The sequence below is a fragment of the Canis lupus genome, chromosome 1 (genome assembly GCF_048164855.1).
Source record: "Canis lupus baileyi chromosome 1, mCanLup2.hap1, whole genome shotgun sequence".
Taxonomy (NCBI): domain Eukaryota; kingdom Metazoa; phylum Chordata; class Mammalia; order Carnivora; family Canidae; genus Canis; species Canis lupus.
In genome coordinates this window covers 39,539,733-39,567,472 of record NC_132838.1, presented here as the reverse complement: position 1 = coordinate 39,567,472, position 27,740 = coordinate 39,539,733, and the positions used below count along the sequence as shown (strand labels likewise).

At 36.9% G+C, this 27,740-nt stretch overlaps 1 long non-coding RNA gene across 1 annotated transcript; it reads right to left on the bottom strand.

Moving 5' to 3' along the window:
• Positions 1-758: 758 nt before the first annotated feature.
• Positions 759-27,440, bottom strand: LOC140615697 (uncharacterized). The gene is made up of 3 exons (XR_012016184.1): positions 27,354-27,440; positions 7,162-7,320; positions 759-1,026 (listed from the first exon to the last, which is right to left on the bottom strand). It is a non-coding gene; the product is annotated as an uncharacterized lncRNA (long non-coding RNA).
• Positions 27,441-27,740: the final 300 nt, after the last annotated feature.

Below are 27,740 nucleotides of genomic sequence, written 5' to 3'. Positions count from 1 at the left end.
AATTAGCTGTGACTTCCAGTGGAGTAGAAATGTAAGAAGGAAAGCATCCGGGGCTGGAAGAGACAAGTCATGTGGCCTTCAAATTCAGACATGACAGAGGGCTGAAGTTGGTCTGTTATGGGCTGTTATTTGCAGATGCGTATGTCTGCCTTTGAAAGTCATTTTCCATATTATCAAAAGTAAATCTCTTACCATCAGAATACTTTTTATTGACTATCTATTAGTATAAGATTTCAGAGTTCCCAGGATGTCACTAGAGAAGAAAGCATCTTGCCTCACAGCTCTGATATTACAGAACATCACCTGAATTTTCCATCTCAGATTGGGTAACATAATAGATGCCGACTGCATACATCAACCAGGTTATTATTTTTACCACTAAAATCTTATGTTTGATGAAGAATCTTGGCCTTTCACAATCCAGACAGGCCCACAAACCACCACCTGTCACATTCCATAAGCAAAATCGTAAATATAGGGGAAATAAACGCCATTAAGTTTGTGACAGATTATGCCAGTCACGAGGGGCTGCTTCACAAGGAAATCACATGAAAGATTTTGTCTCCATCACCTTTCATGATAAATTTATCTAATAAAACTGAAAGAGGAGAATATTAGAAAAAGGAATTATAGGTTAATTGTTATCACATTACACTTTTAAAATGTTATCCCACCTGGCACCCCTTAACAGATGCCTCCTAAGCAAACTGTCACAAGTGAACAAAGAACTTTAATTTGCAGAGGAACCAACTCCACACTGTATTAATAAAGTCATTTCTTGTTGTCTCTTAATAATGAGCTGTCAGATGGTTTGCTTTGATTAAAACAACAAACTTCCTGCTATGAAAGGACCCTGTTCCATGTGAGACTCACTGCTTCCTCTTAGATGGGATGTTCTGAATCTTCCTCTCTCACTAACCCAGCTTTGATGCACCTTGCATGGAGTTCGATCTTGAAATCTTTAACAATCATTCCCTCCAGTGCATGAATTGTGGCCTTGTCGTGAGCAAAAGTCTTCATCGTGTCCTGTTATAAAGAGATTATTATTTATCAAGACCAGATTTCTAGCCCCCATTGGAGCATCCTGTTTCTCTCCTCCTGGGGCTGCCCCTCGCAGCCCCAGGGCAGGACAAGGGGCTCCGCACCATATTGCCTTATGAATCTTCCTCAAGTACCCAATTATCCCGCTGCAGCAGCATGTCAGTGTCCTGACAGCTGGGGGCCGCGAGCAGGCGAGTGGGGCGGAGGTGAAAGACAGGCCCCAGCACCGCCATTCGTTCTTCACTGCATTTCCATTACCATGGGCAGGAGAAGAGGCACACACAATGAAAGGAGTTCATTAGGGATGTCACGGAGGTCAAAGACTGCTCGGAAGAAAAGGCCGAGGTGAAAATTAAAAAAAGAAAAGTGCCAGCAGAGTCCAGACAGGTGCTGGGGCTCTTCCTTTGGAAGAGCAAGCCCCCTCTCCCAGCCCTTGGAGCTACTGGCGGAGAGAGGGCACACTCAGGCTGATTTTAATTGAGATCAATTTCACAAGTACCATCTTCTGCAAAGTCCTTCAATTGATTGAAAGCCAAATGAAGCTTTTGTAAGTGGCGACAGGTTTTTCTGTTGTCTCCCCTCTTCCCCCTCTCCCTCCCCAGCATGAGGATTTTCTGAACTTTGGGAGGCTCTATGCTAAAGAAAACATCAGTTATTCTGGGCCAATCTCTGCACGTGTATTTAAGAATAATTATTACTTGAGCTGTACTTCTGCGAACCTAAACTGTGACCCCCCAATTATTTATCAGCAGCAAACATTTATTAGTGAATCAGAAGCACGAAAGGGCCTGGAATTCTACTTGTTGCCTGGGGAGTGGCCTCTCTAAAACCTCACTGATTCTACTGGAGGGCCCCAGGACCAACACTGTGTCACTGGCTGATTGAATCTTAAAAGGTGTTTACTACAAGTAGTTAAAATTTAGAGGACCGGGGCAGCCCCGGTGGCCCAGTGGTTTTATGCCGCCTTCAGCCCGGGGCATGATCCTGGAGACCTGGGATCTAGTCCCATGTCGGGCTCCCCGCAGGGAGCCTGCTTCTCCCTCTGCCTGTGTCTCTGCCTCTCTCTGTGTCTCTCATGAATAAATAAATAAAATCTTTAAAAAAAAATTAGAGGATGGATGTGGGACCCACACTTACCCAAATGATTATAAAGATCACTTGTGTCATGATGTGAATGCCATTTATTAACCAGGAACATCTCATAGCTAGGTAGATAATAAGACCTCATTGTTGTTTATCTAACCTTATCTACAACTCCACGCTTGACAGACCCCTCGGTATTTAGTTTATTAAACTAAATAAATGTTGACTCCAATAACAGAAAAAGACCCCGAAACAAGAAAAACTCACAGTATAGGATATCCTATGGGTAGTGGTGAACGGTTCCTTGCATTGAGTTCACAATAATAAGACAATTTCTATTGAACTGCATCATAATTGGTTTCAAGCTATAGAACAAGAGTTATTTATTGTAACTGTTGTGTGTGGGGTTGAAATACAACATACTAAGGGAACCCATAGCTACTCTTAATCTAGAGAATTTCATGAACAATAAATGAACAGATATATTAGGTATGGCTCTAAAGTATGTAAAGTTCCTTTCTACAAAAGTACACTAAAATCCTCCTGTTTCAGTAAGTTATCCCCTTCAAATAGTTATTGCAAGAATCAAGTGACATAATGTGGAAAATCATGAAGTTTCATACGCGGCATGCAGTAGGAGGGGTATGGTATGTGTGTATTTGTGAGAAAATATATATATGTCCTATTTATATTTGAAGACAATAAATTCATTCCAATGAGGCTGCAATTGTTCAAATTGCAATTGTTCTGAATTCCCTCTGAATTATTTTCAGAGCCTTCAGGCACATTCTCTTCAGTAAGATTTATGTAGTACTTAATATCTGCAAAGAACAATCTCAGACAGACTAGAAAAACTTCCTGTGACAATGGCCTTGATTTCTGAGTAGCACTGTCATTCAGGAGTGAGCGCAATAAAAAAATCTCAAACAAGCAATCCAAAATACATCATTTGAGGTCAAGACAGAGATATACTCTATCAGACGAGGCTATATAGTTGCTTGGGTAACTTCCTGCCTAAAGCCAACTCCAGAAGAGGAGTTGCAAGACTGAGAAATAATAGATTCAGCAGAGGAAACATGTAGCCTCCAGATGACTGCATTAAACCCAACACTTATTTGGCCATGTACACCCTGGAGGTTGTGAAATATAGATTTTTATTACTTTATAATGAAGCCTCATTCTTATAAGTGACAAATCTAGAGTCTCTCAGTAAATCTGAACAGCTGAAACAAATTAATAAATGGTTAGTATATATGTTTATAGGTTGGAGAAGAAGAAAGACTCTAGGAGTTAGTGATTGCATAAAAGCAAGAAATTGGAAAGAGTGGTTGAGTTCTGCTAGGGAAGACTGCACTGTGTCTCTTTTCATAGAAATTTGCAAGCTACAAGGAGTCCTAGAGAGTATCTGGAGTTCTTGACCAATTCTCTCACTTTCAGAGAAGAAGCAAAGTTCAGGGAAATTAACTGCTTTGTCTAACCACATAGACTGAAAAAGAAGAATTGAAAAATCAGATCAAAGTCTTATTCCACATTTCCACTATACTTTGTTGTTCTAGAAATGGAATTTAAAGAAGCCAAATTTTTTAAGAAAAATTTTATTAAATAGTTACACAAATTCATATGCCTTTTAACACTACCTTTGGAAATCTAATAGCAGTGTATGTCTTCGTCAGCAAGAAACCAATAATGTAACACTATAACCCATTGGGAGGGCCATTTCTAGAAAAGATCTCTGGACATCAAGAGATATCTAGACTTTGGCCTTTCTTATTCTACTCTTTACTCACCAGCATGGCTTCAGGAGTAATAGGACTTCTTGTGGACTACTTCCTACATAGGAGAGAATGTACTGAAAAGTCTGCTTATCCACTTATAAATTCTTTGTAATTTTATAAATTTATTATTGTCATTTGGATTGGATAGAAAAACACACTCTTACTCATCAATGGTCAAAAATTAGTTTCAAATTGTTCACACAAAAAGCTCAATAAGACTTTCTATGAAAAAAATATAAACAAATATTCCCTCCCATCACAAAGAACTATTTATAAATATGATAATTCATTTGCCTTTTTAATTTCTGTAGCTCAAATTAAGTATAAGTCTGCATTAATTTACAAATAGCTAAATAAACAAAGTCTTTCATTAAAAGAGTCATAAATGTACCAAAAAAAATGTCACAGAGTAGAGTTTTATGCAGATAAGAGTTTACTTGGAGAGTTATGATTTAGATTTAAAAAGATAAGCAATCCTAATTTTTCTTTTTTCTTTTTTTTAAAGATTTATTTATTTATTAATGAGAGACACAGAGAGACACAGGCAGAGACACAGGCAGAGGGAGAAGCAGGTCCTCGCAAGAGCCTGATGTGGGACTCGATCCCAGATCCTAGGATCACGACCTGAGCTGAAGGCAGCCACCCAACCACTGAGCCACCCAGGCTTCTTAATCCTAATTTTTCTAATAATCAAATTATTTCACTTGTTACATATGAATATACTTATTTATATTTTAATATGTCTCCAATAATATTTTAATTGAAATGTACACCATACACATATTCTTTCTATGGGATGAGAAAATTTTTAAACAGAGCAATGTTTTCTAAAAAAAAAAAAAAAGCTCCAACTTGCAGATCTCAGACAAAATATGACTATCAAAGAAATTGGATTTTCTTTCAAATCCCAACATTCCAGATACCATTTGACTTTTCAGAGTACCTTTTTAGGAGATGAAATAAATGTAAGGATCTTGGATTTAATCTTACAAGTATTGCACTATGAATTTGCCACATCCCACCTCACCGACAGTTGTATTTCAGAAGAAAATGAAATCATTCACCATATCTATTTCATAGAAAGTCTTGTAGCATCAGGAAATGGAAGTATTTTTTACAATAAATCATTGCTCTCCTAAAGCACCAAAATAGCTTCTCTCTTTCCAAAATTGCATTACTGCTACTTATAATGTGTTACCATACAGAAATACTGGCAAAGACATGGGACTATCTAGGAAAATGATCCACTTTGCTTCCTTTTTTGAATCCACTGAATTTGATAAAAGAGAGAATTAACACATATAAGCATCTAATAGCTCCTATGCTTTATATACATTTTCCCATTTAGTTCCCTTACCTGCAAGAAAGGTATTATCACCATTTTACACATAAGGATACTGCTGCTCAAAGAGCTTAATTAGAGTCTCCCAAGGTAAGGAGCTGGTGTGTTGTGGAGCTATGTCTGAAGCCCATTCTGGGCTGACTCCATTTTAGTACTAAACTAATTTACAAAAACCTAATGGTAAAGTTTTTCTTTAGCTTTCAACAGTTTCCAAGCCAAACACCTTGCCTTTGAGACCTTGTTCTAGGCTTGCCCTCTCTTGTTCACTGCCTTCATGGTAGGCCTCTTTGATCCAGAGATGGATTCTGTTCTGCTCACCTTTCCTGCTGATCCTCATTTTACTAATTCTTTTAGGACTGTCGACAAATTCCACCCCATTGGATTCAAAGGCTAACCTAAGACATCAAACAAGAAGAGCATTACAAAAAAAGAGACTACTCTGAAGACTTCAAGAGAAATGTGCCCCTCCACTACACATGAATCAGAATAGAAAGAATCTCAAGTTGGCCAGGATGATACCTTGAGCAAGCAGAGCTTTTTAGTGCCTCACAAACTCCATCTAGTAGGCTTTTGACTAGGTTTCTCTTTAAAGAATGAAGCCAGAATTTCTACCTTTGGTGAAAGTAGATTAACTTGTTACAGACAAACTATCCCACTTGAAACATTGTGGAAAGCTGGACACATCCACACAAAGACACACACACACAATTTTTTAAGTAATGGGTAATTATCAAAACAGCAAAGACTTGAGGAATAACATCCCAGAGACTAAGGAAGCAAGGTTTTCCCCTCGAGGCATTTGATGAGGGACTGAGAAGCCCAGAGAACTTCTGCCAGTCTGAAAGAGTAGGACTAGCAGAAATTGGATTCTGAAGCTCACTGGATTCAGTCGGGAACTCCTCCCTAATACAAAATTCTACCTAAGAACAGATGAAGGAGAAACAGGTCAGTACTCACAGAGCTAAAGCCAAACTCCAGATCAACTCAATCTTCCTTTGGCTTAAAGTCACCTTTACCTATCTTAACTGCTATCTGAAATAAAAGTCCATTCTCCACATTATACTATACTATATTCGGCAATAAACAAAATAATATCAAAAATTAGGAGATAAAACTAAATGAAGAAAAAACAGAATTGGTTTTAAAACTGTGTATGCATCTGTACATATATTCATACATAAAGATGTCCTTTTTCCCAGAATTTATCTATAAATCCAATGCAAATGCAATTAAAACTCCAGTATGTTTATTTTTTATTAGATCAATAGGTTGATCCTAAAATCCACAGGGAATTTTTTTTTAAGATTTTATTTATTTATTCATGAGACAGAGAGAGAGAGAGAGAGAGAGAGAGAGGCAGAGACATAGGTTGAGGGAGAAACAGGCTCCATGCAGGGAGCCCAATGTGGGACTTGATTCCGGGACTCCAGTATCACGCCCTGGGCTGAAGGCAGGCATTCAACCACTGAGCCACCCACGCATCACAAATTCACAGGGAATTAAAGGGGCCCAAATAGCCAAAAATACTATGAAAAAAAGAGATACTGTACTGGGTACTAAGACTTCTTAAAAAGGTATAATAATTAAAAGTGTGTGGAATTGGTACAAGCATAAACAAATATGGACATAATAGACCAGAAAGATATTTGTGTTTATATGGGAATGTGATTTATTATAAAAGTGATATAGCACAGCAGTGAAGATAGGATGACCTCTAAAGTCTGGGTCAACTGGACCTTCATAGAGGGGAAAGTACATGTTGCCCTCTACCTTATCTCATTATAGAAATAATTCCATGTGATTATAACTTTAAATATGAAAGACATTGTAACAATACAGCTTTTAAAGATATATAAGAGAATACCTTTATGACCTTGGATTTGGCAAAGATGGCTTAAACACAGAATAAAAAGCACTAACCAGGGATCCCTGGGTGGCGCAGCGGTTTGGCGCCTGCCTTTGGCCCAGGGCGCAATCCTGGAGACCCAGGATCGAATCCCACGTCGGGCTCCCGGTGCATGGAGCCTGCTTCTCCTTCTGCCTATGTCTCTACCTCTCTCTCTCTCTCTCACTGTGTGCCTATCATGAATAAATAAAATAAAATAAATTTAAAAAATTTTAAAAAAAGCACTAACCATAAAGAAAACAGTTGATAAACCAGGGCACATTACATTGAAAAATGCCATAAAGTACTGAAGAGACAAATCACAGAAGGTATCTGAAATATATAACTAAAAAAGGTTAATTCCCAGAATAAATAAAGAATTCCTATATCTTCAGTAAGAAAAAAGACAAATTGCCATTTAAAAAAGGGCAAAAGAAAGGGGTAAACACTTTACAAAAGAGTATATCCATGCAACTAATAAATATAGTCCTCTTTTTCCATGGTTCTAGTATCTGTAATTTCACCAGTTACTCAACAACAACTTCAAATTTCAGTAATGACTGTTAATTAACTCTAATTGCATGAAATGAAAACTTTACTGGTAGCTCTTTAGCCAAGAGTCGTGGCTGTGAATAGTCATGAATCATGACCAATCACATCACTTCTTTCAAAGTCTGTTAGTGGCTGGTCACTATGAATGTGTTAGCTCTTTTGCACACAGACAGCAAAGCATGTAATTGTGTTGCTTCCTTGTAGCCCAGTTACAAATGTAGATAATGCTTCACAAAAAAATTAATAATCAAAGAGGGAATTGGTCAACTAGAGAAAGTACAGAAAAAAAGAAAAGTTATAGGAAAAAAGGAAGAGTGATCATACTGAAAATAAAACTAAAATTTAATGTAAATGGAGTTAAAGAAGAAATAACTGATCATGAGAATGTAGATATGACCACCATCTGAGAGACCTGAGATATGCAGCCAGAGGAACTCTGTGAAGGCAAATTTATCCACATAAATGAAGAAAGTGGTTGTGATGCAAAGGATTAAGATCTCCCAGAGGAAGTAAGTCCAGTAAAATACTTCATATTAAAGGACCTCTTAGGGATAGCTCACAACATTGGAAGCATGAGGGGTAAACTACTGGAAGCTGATCCAAACTGATAAAGGCATGTGATAAGTTGCCAAGGCAGAAAAGCTCTCTGTTCCACATTGTAAACCAGACAGCGAGAAGGCAAGAACTGCACAAACTATTCTTATGCAGCTTTTTAGAAATAAAATGCCTTAGTTCTTATATTTTAATTACAATGAATGAAAGAAATTTTGGTTTTACAGGTTTTTTCATTCCCCTATGCATTTATAACCCACAATAAGAGAGGTTATTTTTTAATATGTTGACAAAAAATTAAGGTAACAAAGTTAAATGGTTATTTTCTCCATTGATCAATAATAGAGCTTTGCATAATTTTATCTTACACAATTATGTTTATAGTCCTGCAATACTGTGCAAAGCAAGAACTGCTCTGTTTAGGAAGAAGATTTTCCATTTTGTGAGTCATCTGGAAAATGAAAAGACTACTACATATGTACCAGAATGCTTAAACCAAAACAGGATAGTGATACTAAATGTTAGCCAGGATGCAAAGAAATTTGAATTCTTAGGCACTATGGATAATAGGGAAAACTGGTTCAAAACATTTAGAAAACCTTAGCAGCATCCACTATTACTGTGCGAATGTAAAAACTATTATTAATAGTAGTCCAGGGGTAGTTCTGAAGTGGCCTGGGAAACCCTGAAGGTCTTTAAAATGCTCTCAAGGAGCCCATGAAATCAACAATTTTAAAAATAATACTAAGACATTATGTGCCTTTTCCTCTGTTCTCACTTATACTAATCATATAGAAGACATAGCTAGAAAACTGTAGGCACCTTAGCATGAATCAAGCAGCACCATCAAATTGTAGGAGTTGTCATGGTATGGTCCTCTGTCATGCACTCACTTATGGTCAAGATAAGAATGAGAAAAGGGGTCGGGGGAAGAGGAGAGAGGTAAGGGAAGGGAAAAAAGGGAGAAGTAGGCAGAGGAAAAAGAGGAAATCAGCTTCACTTAAGAATGTCCTTTATAGGGATCCCTGGGTGGCGCAGCGGTTTAGCGCCTGCCTTTGGCCCAGGGCGCGATCCTGGAGACCCGGGATCGAATCCCACGTCGGGCTCCCGGTGCATGGAGCCTGCTTCTCCCTCTGCCTATGTCTCTGCCTATGTCTCTGCCTCTCTCTCTGCCTCTCTCTCTCTCTCTCTGTGTGACTATCATAAATAAATAAAAATTATATATAAAAAAAAAGAATGTCCTCTATAGGGATGCCTGGGGGGCTCGGCAGTTGAGCTCAGGGCGTGATCCCATGGTCCTGGGATCGAGTCTTGCACTGGGTTCCCTGCATGGAGCTTGCTTTTCCCTCTGCCTCTGCCTCTCTCTGTGTGTTTCTCGTGTATAAATAAAATCTTTTTTTTAAAGAATGTCCTTGATAAAGTAATAAATTAGCTTGTAATGCAGTTATGATTTTCAAATGAATATATAAAATGCATATTTTATTCATTTATTTGACAGAGAGAGAGAATACAAGTGGGGGTGGGGGAGAGAGAAGCAGGCTCCCCACTGAGCAGGGAAGCCAATGTGGGCTCGATTCCAGGATCCTGAGATCATGCTTTGAGCCGAAGGCAGACATTTAACTGACTGAGTCACCCAGGCACCCCATAAATACATATTTAAAATATTTTATTTGTTTTAATTTCTAATACAGCAATACCAATAGATAAAAGTGGCAGGGGAAAAACATCTTTAGAGTCCTCAATAATAATATTTTTTATCAGGAAAAAGGGTTCCTGAGACCAAAAACATTTGAGAGCCATTCAGGAAATAATGTCTCTGATTACTTTGCACCTATGTCATTTACATGTCAGTGAGCCCCTTTTTAAGGGTTTAAATCTTCTGAGGTAGTTAAAATATTACTTATTCAATCAATTTTGTTTATAACTTTTATTTATCTTGGTAGACTTCTTAAATGGCACCCAATGATAAAGTTCAGTCTAATTTCTGACTCATGATCAGAATTTCCCATTCCAAGTCAGACAAGGGTATTGGGGTGAGGTTACCTCCTTTCTAATTATTCAATGAATAAAAATAGGGCTTGAGGGCAAAAATAAGTGGAAGTTGTTACTTGTCATTCAAAAATAAGTATCTTCGGTCACCACAAACTGCATTGAAGAACTAAACCGTTCCACACCCCTGCTGCCCCAATATATTTTTCATTTAATCTCTACATGTAGCTTTAGAATAGAGGTTACTGCATAAAATGAGGTACATCCATATGAAAGTATGATTTAATAAAAACTTACTCAGTGTCTCAAAATATATGAACAACATGGGCATACCAAGTGTTAGGTCAACTCTAAGAACTGGTAAGAAAAACAGTACATAAAAAAGATTTTAAAATAAAAAGAACAGTAGGTAATTATCTGTCATTCTTAGCATCTAATTCAAAACCTATTTATTTTGAGTTATAATTTTATAAACTTAATATTAAGCCAGGCTCTAATTCTGATTTTTAAATATATATACCTTCATTAAAAATAGCTACATAGCATGGGCTTCCAGTGTTAATCTGGAAATGAGAGCAAAGTCCTCTTTACATACTGCTGACACAAGTGTGAGATGCAAATATGAGGCTTCTGGATTCTGCAAAGTGCTTGAGGAAGTGACTGGAGCTTAGGGGTAGCAAGAAGGTCTCTGGACCAATTCTGGACCAAGCAAAGCCCAGACAGTCTTTTAATTCTGGCTAAGATAGATTAACACGCATCACATTTACTCTCCCACTTGAAATAACTAAAGATTTGGACAAAATACATGAAACAATTTTCTAACACTAGACATTAAACAATGAAGGACATTGATCCCTGTGAGATGAGAAACAAATAAGATGAGCCCTACAACTATTGCAGCTCCATCTCTAGTAAGAATTTCCAGGCCATGATTCAAAGAGGGGAAACCCACACAGAGGATGATGACTCCCCTAAACTGAGGACACAGAGATGAGAGTTCACTGAGGCAAAGGCAGCTAGAGTTTGCATAAGGGCACAAGAGTATAAAGACTGTACAGGAAAAAATAAAAACTTGGGCAATTTGCAGTGTCCCCATGTACTCTTTAGCTGAGTACTGATCAATGCATGCATGTAATAAAACTACTTAAAGCCAAAAACAAAAAAATAAATAAACTCACAAAAGGATTAGATAGAACCTTCCTCGAGACTCAACATAGGACTGGGAATAGATCTATTCCCACTAGCCAGAGGAGTACACCTCATAATCCATGGGGCATTGCATTCAGTGCTCAGAAGAGTTTTGCCTAAGTGCTGGGGTAAAATTACCTCTAGAATACCCACTGATGAGGTCTACATTAACAATCTTAAAAGCTTAATTGCAAATCATACCAAAGCTCAAGATACTTATATCGTAAAAAAAAAAAAAAAAGCAGCATATAAAGTAAAATGCAAAATGTCTGGCCTACAATAAAAAATTACTAGGCATTCAATGGAATATTACTCAGCTATTAGAAATGACAAATACCCACCATTTGCTTCAACGTGGATGGAACTGGAGGGTATTATGCTGAGTGAAGTAAGTCAGTCAGAGAAGGACAAACATTATATGTTCTCATTCATTTGGGGAATATAAATAATAGTGAAAGGGAATATAAGGGAAGGGAGAAGAAATGTGTGGGAAATATCAGAAAGGGAGACAGAACGTAAAGACTGCTAATTCTGGGAAACGAACTAGGGGTGGTAGAAGGGGAGGAGGGCGGGGGGTGGGAGTGAATGGGTGACGGGCACTGGGGGTTATTCTGTATGTTAGTAAATTGAACACCAATAAAAAATAAATTAAAAAGAAAAAAAAAACAAAGATGCAAGAAAATAGGGTCCATTGATGGATAAAATTAATCAAAATCAACACTGAAATGATACAGATGATAGGATAGTAGACAAAGACATTAAAAACAGTATACCTATATTTGATATTATCAGTAAGATAGGGGAGTGATTGAGCAGATTAAATAGAGACATGGAAGATATAAAAAACCAAAACCAAAACAAAACAAACATTTCATGATGAAAAGCATAGTGCCTTAGATGAAAAACACAATGGATATAATGAACAGATTAGTTATTACAAAAGAAGAATGAACTTAAAGACACAGCAATAGGAACTACACAAAATGAAACATAGAGATAAAACAGATTTTAAAAAGAAAAAGATAGAAGTGCATCAGTCAGCTACGTGGTAACTTTAAACAACCTAACTAAAAATGAATTTGTAGTTAAAAATCTTTCTACCAAAAATAAATTAATTAAATGCCATGCCCAAATGGCTTCACAGATATTTAATGAAAGAAGTGATACCTATTTTATATCCAGTCTTCCAGAGAGTTGAAGAGTTGGGAATACTTCCAAATTCATTTTGTAAGGCTATTATTACCCTGATGCCAAGACCATAAAAAATAATTACAGGAAAAGAAAAATATGAAACAATATCCTTCATGAACACAGATGCAAAAATCCTTAACTAAACTTTAGGTAACAAAATCCAATAAGATATAAAAATGATAATACAGCATGACCAAGTAGGGTTTATCCCAGGAATGCAAGACTATTTTAACATTCAAATGTCATTCAACGTAATTCACCATATTAACAGACTAGAAAAACCATATGACCATCACAATAGATTCAGAAAAAGCATTTAACAAAATCCAGTAACTATTTTTGATTAAGAGTCTACACAAAGTGGGAATAGAAGGAAACTTCCTCGACCTGATAAAAGGCATCTACAAAAACCTCCAGCTAACATCTTAATGATGAAAGACTAAATGCTTCCCACCTAAGGTTAAGAAGAAACAATCTGCTCTCACCATATCTATTCAACATTATAATGGAGGTTCTAGCTGGTGCAATATGTAAAAGAAAAAAATAAGGCATCCAGATTGAAAAGAAGAAAGTATGACTATCATTGTTTGCAGACCTCATATTTCTCTGTGTGCAAAAGTTTACAGGATAATGACAAGTCTGCTAAAACTAATTTGTGAGTTTAGCAAGTTTGCGAAGTATAAGATCGATATATAAAAATTAACTGGGCAGCCCAGGTGGCTCAGCAGTTTAGTGCTGTCTTCAGCCCAGGGCCTGATCCTGGAGACCTGGGATCGAGTCCCACGTCAGGCTCCCTGCATGGAGCCCTGCTTCTCCCTCTGCCTGTGTCTCTGTCTCTGTCTCTCATTAATAAACAAAATCTTTAAAAAAAATAACTGTATTTCCATATATTAGCAATTATTGAACAGCTGGAAATTGAAACTAAGAATGCCATTTATGATAACATCAAAAAATGAAATTCTAGGTTTGGTTTGTGTCTGTCTTTTCTGTTGTCTTGTTTCTTACATTCCACATATGAGAAATAGATTCTTAACTATAGAGAACAAAATGATGCTTACCAGAATGGAGGTGGGTGGGGTGATGGTTAAATGGATGATGGGGATTAAGGAGTGGACTTGTATGATGAGCATCAGGTGTTATATGGAAATGCTGAATCACTATATTTTACACTCAAAATTAATAGTAGACTGCATGTTAACTAACAAATTTAAATAAATACTTTAAAAATTTTTTAAAGATGAAACTCTAAGAAATGAATCTTTAAAAAATGGGCAAGATATACTCAATTAAAATTGCAAAACATTGTTGAGAGGACTTGAAGAATGAAATAGAGAGATGGTTATGGAATGGAAGACTTAACAATATTGTTAAGATATCAATTCTCCCCAAATTGATCTGTGGCTTCTTTGAAATATCAATTAAAATTTATATGAAAATACAAATGACTAGAAAATCCAAAGCATCTTGAAAAAGCAGTTATACTACCCAATTTCAAGATTTATTATAAGTCTACATAGTCAAGGTACTATGGTATTATCATCAAGATAGACAAAATAATGGAACAGAATAGAGAGTTTGGAAATGGATCCAGAGTACATGGTCAACTGACTTTTGAAAAAGATTGAAGAGCAATTGCTTAGAGAAATCCAAAAAAACAGTGCAGAAACAATCACATATCCATATGCAAAAATAAAGTTTCACCTGTTTTATAAGACATTCTATTATTACTTTAAAATAAAATTTCATAGGGAAAATCTCTATTTGAGGTTCAGCAAAGATTTCATGGGTATGACACCAAAAAGACAATCAACAATAACAAAATAAATTGGACTTCATCAAAATTAAGAACTCCTAAAGGCAATATGACAAGTCTACTGCTAACATATTGATGGTGAAAAGCTGAAAGATCAGGCATAAGACAAGGATGCCCACTTTGACCACTTTTATGCATAGAGTATTGGAAGTCCTAGCCAGAGCAATTGGGAAAGAAAAAGAAGTAAAAGTCACCCAAATTGGAGAGAAAGAAGTGAAACTATTCACTATTTGCAGATGACATAATACTATATATAGAAAACCCTAAAGAGTATCAAAAAAAAACTGTTAAAACTAATCAATGAATTTGGTAATGTTGCAAGATACAAAAATCAATACAGAAATCTGTTGAGTTTCCACACACTAAAAATGAACTAAGAGAAATTAAGTACACAATCCCACTTATAATTGCATCAAAAAGAATAAAATACCCAGAAATCAACTTAACAAAGAAAGTGTACTAAAAGTATAATACATTGAGGAAAGAAATTGAAGAATATACAAATAGAAAAATATTCCATGCTCATGGATTTGAAGAATATCAATAAATGTCCATACTACTCAAAGCAATCTGCAGCTTCTATGCAATCCCTATCAAAATTCCAATGGCATTTTTCACAGAACCAAAACAAAAAAATCTAATATTTGTATGGAACCACAAAAGATCCTAAATCATCAAAGCAATCTTGAGAAAGAACAAAGTTGGCGATATCACACTTCTTGATTTCAAACTATATTACAAAGCTGTAGTATAGTATTAAATACTGTAATACTGACATAAAAACACATAGATCAATGGAACATAACAGAACCCAGAAATAAACCCCACATATATACGATCATTAACTTATGACAAGGAGCCAAGAATATACCATGGGGAAAGAACAGTCTCTTCAATAAATGGTTTTGGGGAAACTGGACAGCCACATGCAAAAAGAAAAAAAAGAAGAAGAGAGGAGAAAAAAAAAGAAACTGGAACATTATCTTATACCATAAGCCAAAAATGAACTTAAAACCGACTAAAGACTTGAACATAAGACCTATAAAACTCCTAGAAGAAAACATAGGCAGTAAGCTCCTTCATATAGGTCTCGGTGATCAATGTTTTTAAACTGACACCAAAAGTAAAAGCAACAAAAAAATTAACAAGTGGGATGACATCAAACTAAAAAGCTTCTGCACAGCTAAAGAAACCATCAACAAAATAAAAAGGCAACCTACTGAATGGGCAAATCATATTGCAAACACTATATCTGATATGGGGTTAAAATTCAAAATATACAAAGAACTCAAACAACTCAATAATACAAATAACTACAACAAAAACAATCAGATTAAAAAATGAGCAGAAGGTCTAAATAGTCATTTTTCCAAAAAAGACATACAGATAGCCAAAAGGTATATGAAAATATGCTCAACATTACTAATAATCAGGGAAATGCAAATCAAAACCACAATGAGGTATTACCTCACACCTGTTAAAATGGCTATTATCAAAAAGACAAGGAATTCCAAGTCTTGGCGACAACATGGAGAAAAGGAAGCTCTTGTGCACTACTGGTGGGAATATAAATTGACTGGTGCAGCCACTATGGAAACCAGTAGGGAGATTCCTCAAAAAATTAAAATTAGAACTACCATATGTTTTAGTAATTACTTCTGAGTATTTATCCAAAGAAAACACTAACAAAAATAGACATACATGTCACCATGTTCATTGTAACATTATTTACAATAGTCAAGATATGGATATAATCTAAGCATCCATCAATGGATAAATGAATAAAAAATGGTGATACACACACACACACACACACACAGAGATATGGAGAGAGCTATGTCATTCAGCCATAAATAAGAATGAACTCTTGCCATTTGCAACAATATGAATGGATCTCAATATTACGCTAAGTGAAATGAGTCAGAGAAAAACAAATACCATATTATTTCTCTTATATGTTGGTTGGGAGGGTGAGGGGAACATACAGAAAACAGGTGAGTGGTTGCCAGGAGAGGTGAATGAGGTGTAAGAGAAATGGATGAAGAGGGTCAAAAGGTAGAAAAATATAAAATAATAATAATTTTATACATTGGTTATCTGTTGAAATGATAGTTCTTCAGGTATACGGGGTTAAATATTTTATTTTAAAATATTTATTAAAATAAAATATTCAAAACTATCCGAAGGGAGTGTAGGAAATATCTTTATGATCTTTCTTGGGAAAGATTTCCTAAACCGATACAAAAAGTACAAACTATGAAAGATTATGAAATTTTACTGTATGAGTATTGTAAAGGGTAAAACTAAGCTAGTTAAAAAAACAAATGACACATTGGAAGCATATATTTATAAGATATAAAATAAAGGATTAGCATCTTGAATATATGTAAAATAAATTTAAATGGATAAAAAGTTTAATGGGTCTAATAGAAAAATGAGTTGAGGATATTAACTGTCAATAAACAAATCAATCAATAAATAGATTTCTACTCAATTGTATAAAGAAAATGTAACTTCTTCATTTCACATAATTCACTTCATCCTCCCTACCAGCCTCCACCTTACTGGTCTGGGTGATTAGAGGGTGGGAATGGGGAATAGGGTTACTACAAACTTCCTGGATAAGTGAACCTCAGATATCTAATTCACCTTTAGATAATATACTCCTCAAACTCCCCCCACAAAAGACCCTGACCTTCAAAGGAAGAAAAAATATTATTTGATGCACTGTCCTTAAGAAGGCAAGAAATTCAGAAAGATTTCAGAAAGATTTTCAACATAAATTGAAATCTTCATTTAACCGACTGATCAAAGAAACCAGAATCCAGATCACTTGAGAATTCTCATTAAACAATGACCTCATCTGTAAAATGAGAAAGTTCCATCAGAAATTCATTCACTTATGTAGCAAAAACTTATTTAGTTCTGAATTTGTGCCAAATGCTGGGTTTTAGAAACATAGATATGAACAAAACTAAGTCCCTACATTCATGTCAGTAATAAGTCAGTAGGAGTTAAAAAAAAAAAAAAAAAAAAAAAAGGAAAAAGAACCCTACTCTTAGAAACTCATTATGAGATTGAAAAGTTAGATCGGGTGGGGGCGGGAGAGTGCAAATCTTCCATCTGCTAAAGGATTTTAATTCACAATACATAAAGAACTCAAAACCCAATGACAGGAAAACAATCTAAGTTAAAAATGGACAAAATATTTCAACAGACTCCTCACCAAATAATAGATACCAATGTAAATATGTACACGAAAAGGTATTCAACATCATTATCCGTTAGGGAAATACAAATTAAAAGTATAATGAGATTCCTCTACAAACCTATTTGAGTCTCTAAAAAGTCTGACAATATCAAGTGTTGGCTAGGATGTGAAACAACTAGAACTCTTACCCACTGCCAGGGGGAATATAAAATGACACAATTGTTTGGGAAAATAGTCCAGTAGTTTCTTTTTCTTTTTTTTTTTTTCTTTTGGATTTATTTATGTATTTATTTATTTATTTGAGGTGAAGAGGGGCAGAGGGGGAAGGAGAAGGACAAGCCAACTCCACACTGAGGATGGAGCCCTACACAGGACTTTATCTCAAAGCCCTGAGATCATGACCTGAGCCAAAACTAAGAGTCAGATGCTTAACCAACTGAGCCACCCAGGCACCCTAATCCAGCAGTTTTTTATGAAGCTGTCCATACCTTTTTCATTTGATCCACCCATTCTACCGCTAGAGCCTCTGATCTTACAAATATGTGTGCATAAGTGTCACAGAAGCTTTATTTGCAATAACCAAACAATGCAAATGCCCATCAACAGATGAACAGATAAGTAAATTTCATTTATATAGCCATATAATTGTGGTTTAGATATAGCCATACAATAGTATAATATTCACCAATAAAAAGCAATGAACTATTGATACACGCAATAACAAACATTTAGTAATGATGGATATGGTCATTATCTGGATGTTGGTGATAGTTTCATGGGTCAAAATAAACATATGTCAAAATAAACAATTGAAAAAAACGAGTCAAAACAAGAAATAGATTTTAAAAAATAACTTTAAAAAAAGATCTTTTTTCTTAACGATTTTTATTTATTTGAGGCAAGGGAAGAGCAGCCTCGGCACAGAGCCTGACATAGGGCTCAATCCCACAACCCTGAGATCATGATCTGAGCCAAAATTGAGAGTCAGACACTTAACAGACTGAACTACCCAGGCACCTCTAGATTCTTAATTATAAAGAACAATTAGATAGTTACCAAAGGGGATGTGGGGGGGGGGGGGGGCGGCAGGTAAAACAGGTGATGGGGATTAAGGTGTACACTTGTGTACACTTGTGATGAGCACCAGGTGATATATGGAACTGTTAAATAACTAAACTGTACACCTGAAACTAATATAATTCTATGCGTAAACAACTGGAATTAAAATTAAAACTTAAAAATAAATAAATGCAAACAAACTACAGTGAATACAAATAAATTATTGTACACTTTAAACATGGGCAGTTTATTATATGTCAAGTCCACTTCTATAAGGTCTTAAAAGGCTCAGCCACCGGTGTGAAGAGTCCCCTTCCATAAACTTCCATTTCTCAAACTGCTCTTTTATGGCTTCTTTCTTCCTGTCAGAATGTCTTTTTATCTTTCAGTGTTTGAATTTGAATAAAATTGTTAATAAGGGCAAAGAACAGGTACACATTAGGTCTGGGGTCTCTCTGTCCACTAGAAAAGAGAGCTTTGATAGGCTTTAAAAAAAAAAAAAAGCAAAAATATAAACCTCAAAAAAGGAAGAAAATCATCCTGATTTATTACTCATGTTACAGCGAGCGATCTGGCAAGAAACAAAACTAGCAGTTAATCTGCCAAGCAGAAAAAATGCAATCCCTTTGTTGGTTGTTATGAAGCATTCGGCTGTTTTATGGTGGGAGTCTATCAAATTCAATACATTTTACATGATTGCAAATTCCTTAAAATATGAAGATGCTGTAACGGCGTAACAATGAGGGACTGAGATACTTTGCAATAACAAATTTTGTTATTCTTTGTAAAATCTACCATTTTATTTTTAACAGTAATGACACAAATTGCTATCAGTGTTACTTTAATATAAATGAATATGCGAGCTTTAATGTGCATATGAAAAGATAAGAATTGCCTTCTTTCAGAAGTGTAAGTCAGGCATGTAAGGTAAGGAAAGAAGACAATCTTCTGGATAAAATGCATCTATAAATATCTATGATAATTGACGATAAATTACACATTCTCCTGCCCCTACCTCTACCCGTCAGTGCTACGCCCTTACCAAAGATGTAGGATGAGAACAGATTGTACCATTCTTTATCTTTTCTGCATAAGCTCTGTTAAATGCAACCCTAAATGGAGCAGCTATTTTCAGGTGTAATATAAGATGCCACTTGGGACATGCCAAGAGTGTTTCAATTATCAGGAAGTAGCCTCGTCTGGAAGTGGCTTACTCGCTCACTTTTTGGTTGGACCTATAAGGTGACCATTTATAACACCCCTTACCAGCTATGACTGAGCCATCCACAGCGCCCCTGCCCTCTGCAGGGCTTATGTCCCCATGGCCTCACCCGCAGGTCTCTGCTTTTTTCCAAGCTGTGCTCTGTCACCGGACACCCTTCCTGCCTCCTCGATGACGTCATCCTGACCCAGAACTCTTCTGCTGCTCATCCCATCCCATCTGTGCCACTGTGAGCACTCCACCCACTCTGGGTCTTTCAATCTCAGTCTCTGTGTTACACACTAACCACTGAAACCATTTTTCCTTCTGGTTTCTTACATTAACTGTGACTTCATTTCTCTCAAACTCAAAACCTCATCCTCCAAATTTTCCTGGTGCAGCTCTTCTTTCTTCAAAACCCCGGCCAGGGGATCCCTGGGTGGCGCAGCGGTTTGGCGCCTGCCTTTGGCCCGGGGCGTGATCCTGGAGACCCCGGATCGAATCCCACGTCGGGCTCCCGGTGCATGGAGCCTGCTTCTCCCTCTGCCTGTGTCTCTGCCTCTCTCTCTCTCTCTGTGTGACTATCATAAATAAATAAAAATTAAAAAAAAAAAAAAAAAAAAAAACCAAAAAAAACAAAACCCCGGCCAGGAGGGTCCTCCTCTCCTGCTGCCTTGTGCCTCAGTGCTGCTTCCAACCATCGCTCCCAGATCACCCACTGCTCCTCCGTGGACATTCAGGGCACCTGTGGCTCCGTTCTCTCCCCTTCCTCCACCTTATTCACAAACTTCATTTCTCAACCATCATTCTCAGAGCCTGACTGCCTCACCATCTGGGAAAATCACTCCTCCATCACCTGCACCTTCTAGGGTCGCCTAGCCTGATCTCACACAGGAAAGGCCAGGGTCACACTCTGAGATCACTCTGCTCGGAGATTCTAAAGTAACTGCTGCTAATCACCACCGTTGACTGTCCACTGTCCCTTCACGTCCCTGACACTTTCTGCTGCTAAACCTGAGCACAGATTCAGGGTTGTTAATACGATCTATGATCACAATCAGCAAAATGAAGATATCCAGCTCTCTGGACTGAAAGGTTGACATCGTTGGCAGCTTTGAAGATCTGGCTTATAAGCTGAAGTCATAAAAATCATGAAAACAGCCCCTGTCCTTAAGAAAGAAAATCCTCCTTTTGATTTAGCAAAGCAAGTCCATCTATATGCTAATTTGAATTTTTATCAGGCCCTTCGCCATCTGGCTCCAACTTCCTTCATTTCCTACTCCCACTCCTTCCCCCTCAATCCCTCATCCCTTCCTACTCCCAGAGCCTTGCCCCTCCAGACACCCCCAGGTGGCTTCCCTCCCAAGGCATGTTGCGCCTGTGTTCATGGTCCTCTCTCTACCAGAAGGCTGGATCTCCTCTGGAAATTTCTCTCTCCACTTTCATCAAATTTAAATGTTACTTTTTCTTTGAATCTTTCCCAAGCTCTCAGGATTTTTTATTCCTAATAAACTATTTATTGAGTGCCTGAACCATGTCAAGCACATTCTAAGATTCGGAGATTCATCCTGGAATTACCTTCTGCTGAAAAGAAACCAATAATTTAAAAAAATATATTAATACGTATTACAAACCAGGCTAGAAGAATGAGTGCTGAGAGAAGGGGAAAAGCAATAAAACAGAGTAGTCTGAAATGGCCCCACCGAGTGGGTGACCTTTGGGCAAAAATCCAAAGGGTCTGAGAAGTGAACTTGCAGCTGAAGGACAGCAAGATCACTGTTTGCAGCTAAAATTTTGATGTGCAAAGTCGGATTATGAATTCTGTGAGGATAGAGATTAGTTTTTACAGATGTTTATGCCTCTAGTTTCCAGAATGGTTCCTGGCCATCTTGTAAGGGTTGAAAATGATGTTGGAATTGAAATTGCTACCTACAGCATACTCTACTTCTCCCTGTCTGGGTACATTTCACATTTTCAGGTGACTTTTCTCAGAAGTAACATTACAAATAGGCAACTGAGTGAAAGACGACAAACTTTAATTACCATGAAAGCAACACACCCCATGCTTTCAGCACTTGTTGTAAAATAAACAGTGCAAAGGTAGAACTGTCTTTCATTTGATATATTGAACCTTAAAGCTAAATTCTTGGCCTTCACCACCATATTTACAAGTGTCTAATAAAATGTAAAGGAAATTGATTTCTTTTGCATGGCATTTCATTAATGTCAATGACCAAAAGTTTCACGCACTACATTATCCTTAATGTACAGTGATTCACAGCAGTACTACATTACTGGAAAAGTCACTGTCGGTGTAGTCTGAATGGATTCTGGAGGTAACAGTTTTCCCCTTTTATAAAAATATCCTAAGTTCTATGTTTCAATGATATGGCTAAGCCAATAAATGGCTACAATACTGATCAAATGCAGCAAATTAAAATGAGAACTTAGTGTGACATAGGTCATGTGTGAGTCTCCAGAAGAAGCTAGTGACCAGCTGACAACCATTCCACAAGGGAAACCCTCGTGGAATGAATTAAAGTGACTCACAGAAAAGCACAAAAGCTTATTGCTACTGAGATGACATCATTGAAGAGTAAAACTATCTCTAGAATATCTGTGTCAATTACATTGTTGGGGAAGCAGTCACGTTTTACAGTGTGAATGTGTATTAAGCACTCACTCAACAAGATGACCTCAACAGTGAGGCAGAGGGAACACATGCAGGATGGGTCTTTTGCATTCCAGAACTTTTGGTTATAATTCCAAAGGAAGCTCATGAACATAGACTGGAACCTTGCTTTCATTATAATTAAAGCTTTTAGTCCCCTTGTTACCATGACAGATTACCCATAAAACCTAAGAGAAAAAGAATGTTTGATGTATGATTCCTATATTACTCTCTGAATGTAATTGTTTTTGCATAAACATTATGGTTTTTATGTCTTTGAGGGTTTTTGTCACAGTGATGGGAAATACATAAGGTTCTTTCTACAAGCCAATCAATTAGTAGTGGCTGGCCAGATCACTCTACTGAGAAGAATGTACACCAAATCTACTATCAGCAGGCAAGACTGCTGTGATCAATTATTAATGTCTGCCTCGGGCTAGAGTTAATGTTATAACATATGCTATTCTTGTTTTCAAAGGATGATAATACATTATTGCATGAAGCACACATGGTGATAGGGAGAATCTAGCTTGAGACCTGAAAAGAAGGATGAACCAGCAGGAAGAGAGTAGGCAATTGTTTTATCCAGCTGTCCTTCCTCACTTGCAGACTCTCCTTTTGATACAGTCTCGTGTTTATGTTTTTGCCTGTTTGTTTGAATAAGGCAGGTAATTCCTTTACAAAGTACAAACTAGCTACTACCTCTCAGGACATGAAACAGTGAGAGAATGACACTGTATCTGTTGAGGTTCCATTAAGACAGCAGAGTCTATTCTAAATATTTCACGCAGGAAGAGATTTTACGCAAGGTTCTAAGAGAGTTCAACAATGTTAGACAGTCAGGGGCATAGGGTGTGGAGTTGCTCTGTGCCATCCCAAAACCCAAGTTAGAAGAAGTTGGGGATGTAGATGTAGAGATCATCCATCAGATGTTTAATGAGGAAACCCTGATATGTGCGTGTGCTAGATGTATGCCACTAATATTGGCTTTCAGGTTGGTGCTCAGAAGGGTGAAAGGTGGGTGGAAAGATCTGAACTTTAAGCCTAAGATGGAACTGATGGGCTGCAGGTGGATCCTGGCTCTGCATGACAGCCCCAGGCTCATATTGTGCTACAACGGGCAGACTGGATGTCAGCTGCAATCCTCCAGCCCCTAATTTGCTCTACCTCCATTATCCAGGAAAAGCTTAGATGGTCTTATATTTCCTACCAAAGTCTGTTCAAGGACCTCTGGGGCTATGTAGTACTTAAGCAATGACTATCACAACCACTATCCCTCTTTTCCCTCCTACCCAAAGAGGACAGAAAAGAGTAGTTTGCAGTTTACATTTACAGCACAACATTCTATCATTAGTGCACTCATTGAATAATTATGATTAAACACGAATTTAAACTACGGTTAACCTTTCCTAATAATTATAGAGCTTAAAGTGACCTTGTACAATATAACCATTTTTATTCATTGTCCAGATACTTGAAGACCCCATGATGCTTTTTTCTTTTTCTGGAAAATTGACCTCCATTTTCTTTTAAAATCCCTTTCCTGCATAGATTAAAGTCTCCATTTCCTTTCCATCTTTCATTCATGTTGCTCTTGCTGAGTGTCCTAGATTCAGGTGAGCTTCACTGCAATCCCATCATTGAGAGCTTGATATTTAAGACTTTTTTTCTTTTAATATTGTTTTCCCTGTAGATTTCTAAATAATCAACATTTAAGATATTTCTATAAGAGTCTGGACAAGATAAGAATAACCAGGATTATGGTTCCTATTTAACATTCTGGGAGTTCTACCCAATGATAATGAGTGGCAAAACCTTGTGTATCATAGGAAGAGAAGAAGCAAAGTTTTACTCAGTTTAAAAAATCTGAGACAAAAATCAAATCATGGTATACTATTTGGCCCAGTAATAAAAATGTTAAATACTTCTGATAGTGTAAATAGTGGCTATTGGTTTGAAAAAAACAAATTGTGATGTATGTTATTTGAGAGGAATTGAGGGAGCAAAGGAGAGGAGTTTGAAAAGTGAATTTTCATCCAGAAAATCTACAGAAGCTGATATATTGAAAAAGATCAGTATAATCAGGACATTTAGAAATACAAAGAAAAATGCCAGGAAAAGAATATCAAAAATTGCTTAAAGTAGTAGCTTCTGGGGACAACAGATGAAGTTAAAGGGCTATGATAAAGAGACTGACTTTTTTCATTATCAGCCCTTCAATATTATTTACTATGGATTTATTTAACTATGCACCTATATATCTTGGGTAAAAATAAGTCACGATTATCCATACAATGAAATAGTATGTATGCAGTTGCTCCAAAGAATAGGGTACACGCCTATATGCTAACATGAAAAATAATCTAACATATAGTAAATGAAAAAATATTCATGTTGCAGACTTTTTAAAAGGGACGGAGAAGCATTTTCTCTTCATACATTTTACTGAAATTTTTACTACGACATGTATTATTTTGTAATTAAAAAATAAGAACTTCTTAATCCAAGAAAATCCACTGAACATCTGCTGAAATTAGTGAAAGTGTCTAGAACAAGGTAAACAAAGACAGTAGCTTTCCTATGTGTCTCTAACAATCATTAGAACATGTAATGTGAAAATGTCCCACTCACAATGGTGACAAAAAACATAAAATACTAGCAACAAGACTGATAACAAATGTACATAAGCTATAACATTTTATAGAAAGTTACAAATGAAAACATGTTAGTGGAGAGGTTAACCATGTTCCTGGTTGGAAAATTCAATATTGCATACCCATAAGCTCTCCTAAAATTAGTTTATAGATTCAATGCATACTGCAACAAAAACCCCAATAGATTTTCTATGGAACTTGTCCAGCTGATTCTAAAATCCATCTGGAAGAGTAAATGTGCAAAATTAGCTAAGAAAATTCTGAAAAAGAAAAACAAAAAGGGCCTTGCTTTGCTAGATATCAAACACATTATAAATTTCCAGTAATTTTTAAAAATGTGGCATAAGAGCAGGAATGAACAAGATGATGAATGGAAATGGGGAAAAGATAAGCAAGCAATTCACACTTGCGCAGGCTGAAGGACACATGAAAAGAGGCTAAATTTCTCTGATCATAGGAGAAATAACAATTAAGCAACGAGCTACTTGTTGCCCAATTTGTTGGAAATGTTAAGAAAAAAAATAATACTGAAATCTGGAAGATACATGGGGAAACTATGTCCCCATATGCTATTGTTGTGAGGAACTTGTTGCAGCCATTCTGGGGGCAATTTGGAAATCTAAATATTCAATATGCTTAAACCTTGACTCAGAAATTCTATTTCTAGGACTCGGTCATGAAGTTATATTCATGCATGTGCAAAAGAATATACATGTACGGTAATATCTATTGACAAAAAATCCTGGAAATCATCTAAATGTTAATTGTTACGTTAAAGATTATGAATTTTGTAGCCATAAAAATAATGAGGCAAAAGCTTGTGTATCATATGGGCAGATAACCCAAGGGATACTTGATACTGAGAGCAGGAAAAGCAAATTGCAGAACATTATGGATAGCAAGATACAAGTAATTTATAATCTATAAATGTACATATGTACACAGGAAATGGTTTGCAAAAACATACATCCAATGTTTAACAAAAATTCCCTCTGAAAAGGAGAATGAGATTGGCATAGGACAGAGACAAATTCACATTTTACTTCACATAGTCTAGTATAAGACTGAATTTTTTTTTTCCTTAGGGCAGAAATGTTTGCATCCATTTGTAATTAAATACATTTTCAGAGTACAATATTAAAAGTATTGTAAGCCAATATACCAAAGGAAAAAAGCCTATGTCAAGTATATGTTTATCATTTCCTGTGTAAGTTGAAATTTTATCAACTGGACTTATTTTTTTTAATATTTTATTTATTTATTCATGAGAGACACACAGAGAGAGGCAGAGACATAAGCAGAGGGAGAAGCGGGTAGGTTCCCCATAGGGAGCCTGATTCGGAACTCCATCCCAGGACTCCGGGATCATGCCCTGAGGGGAAGGCAGATGCTCAACCACTGAGCCACCCAGGCGTCCCACCTGGACTTTTTTGTAAGAAAGAAAAATTACAAGTAGTACGGAATTGGAAAATTAAATGTTCAATTTTCAATTTAATCATTACATTTTGGTTTTTCTTTTTTCCCACTATGATATTTAAAGTTTGTATGGAAAAGAATAGGGAGAGAGAAGAAATAAGGAAAATATGAGCAATTCCACAAGATGTGCAAAAAGCCCAATTGTATTCTTACTGCATAAAGTGCCCAGTTGCCTCTCCCCACCTGAGAGTGGTGGAAAACAGTGGCCTTGAAAGCAGCCTTTGGGTTGTCATAATACAGACAGATGGGAATTTGAGCTTGTGTAGGTCCTAGTGCATGGAAAGCACCTACAGCCTCCCTTGCGCATGCATGTGCAGAGACATGCATACACCCATGCACGCACACACGTGTGTACACACAGACACTCACACACAGTTGCACGTGACAAGACGCAGACGAGACCAAACCACCCTCTGCTCTTTTTCTTAGCCCCTTTTTGGATTTTGCCATAAAGATGTTCCAAACCAGGCTTTGCCACTACATCTTCCCCTATTACATGCCAATGCCTTTTTGTAAAACTGCAAATCGCCATCCAAATTGTTAGATGTGATTATTTCCAGTTTCTGCAAATTACTTTTTAATGCCTTTCTTCCTTTCTCTAATCAACCCCTTGCCATAAAAATAAATAAATGTTAGGAATTTAAATTAGACAACCACCAGCACCCCTTACCTAATGCTTCATATGTGAGAAACCCCGCACAATACACTGTGGAAAAACACAAGCTGAGTAAGACACAGGCCTCACTCTCTAAAAGCCCTCATGATGTCACAGAGAGGACAGCTATGTCAACAACCACTTTACTATCAGGCTGCATCCCATAAAGGCTTTAATAACAGGGCAGCTCATAGGGAGGAGGGTGATTTCTAACCAGATGCGCTCCAGAAGGCTTCATGTGGAAAATGACATGTCATCTAGGCCTTGAAAAAAAAAAAATGGGGGAGCAGGATATTCCAAGAAGGATCCATGTGACAAAAGGCTTAAGGGTGAGCACTGTCACTAATGTGGTGGTGAAGCTTGATGTGGAGGGAAAGGAAAGGGGAAAGGAGGCACACAGAA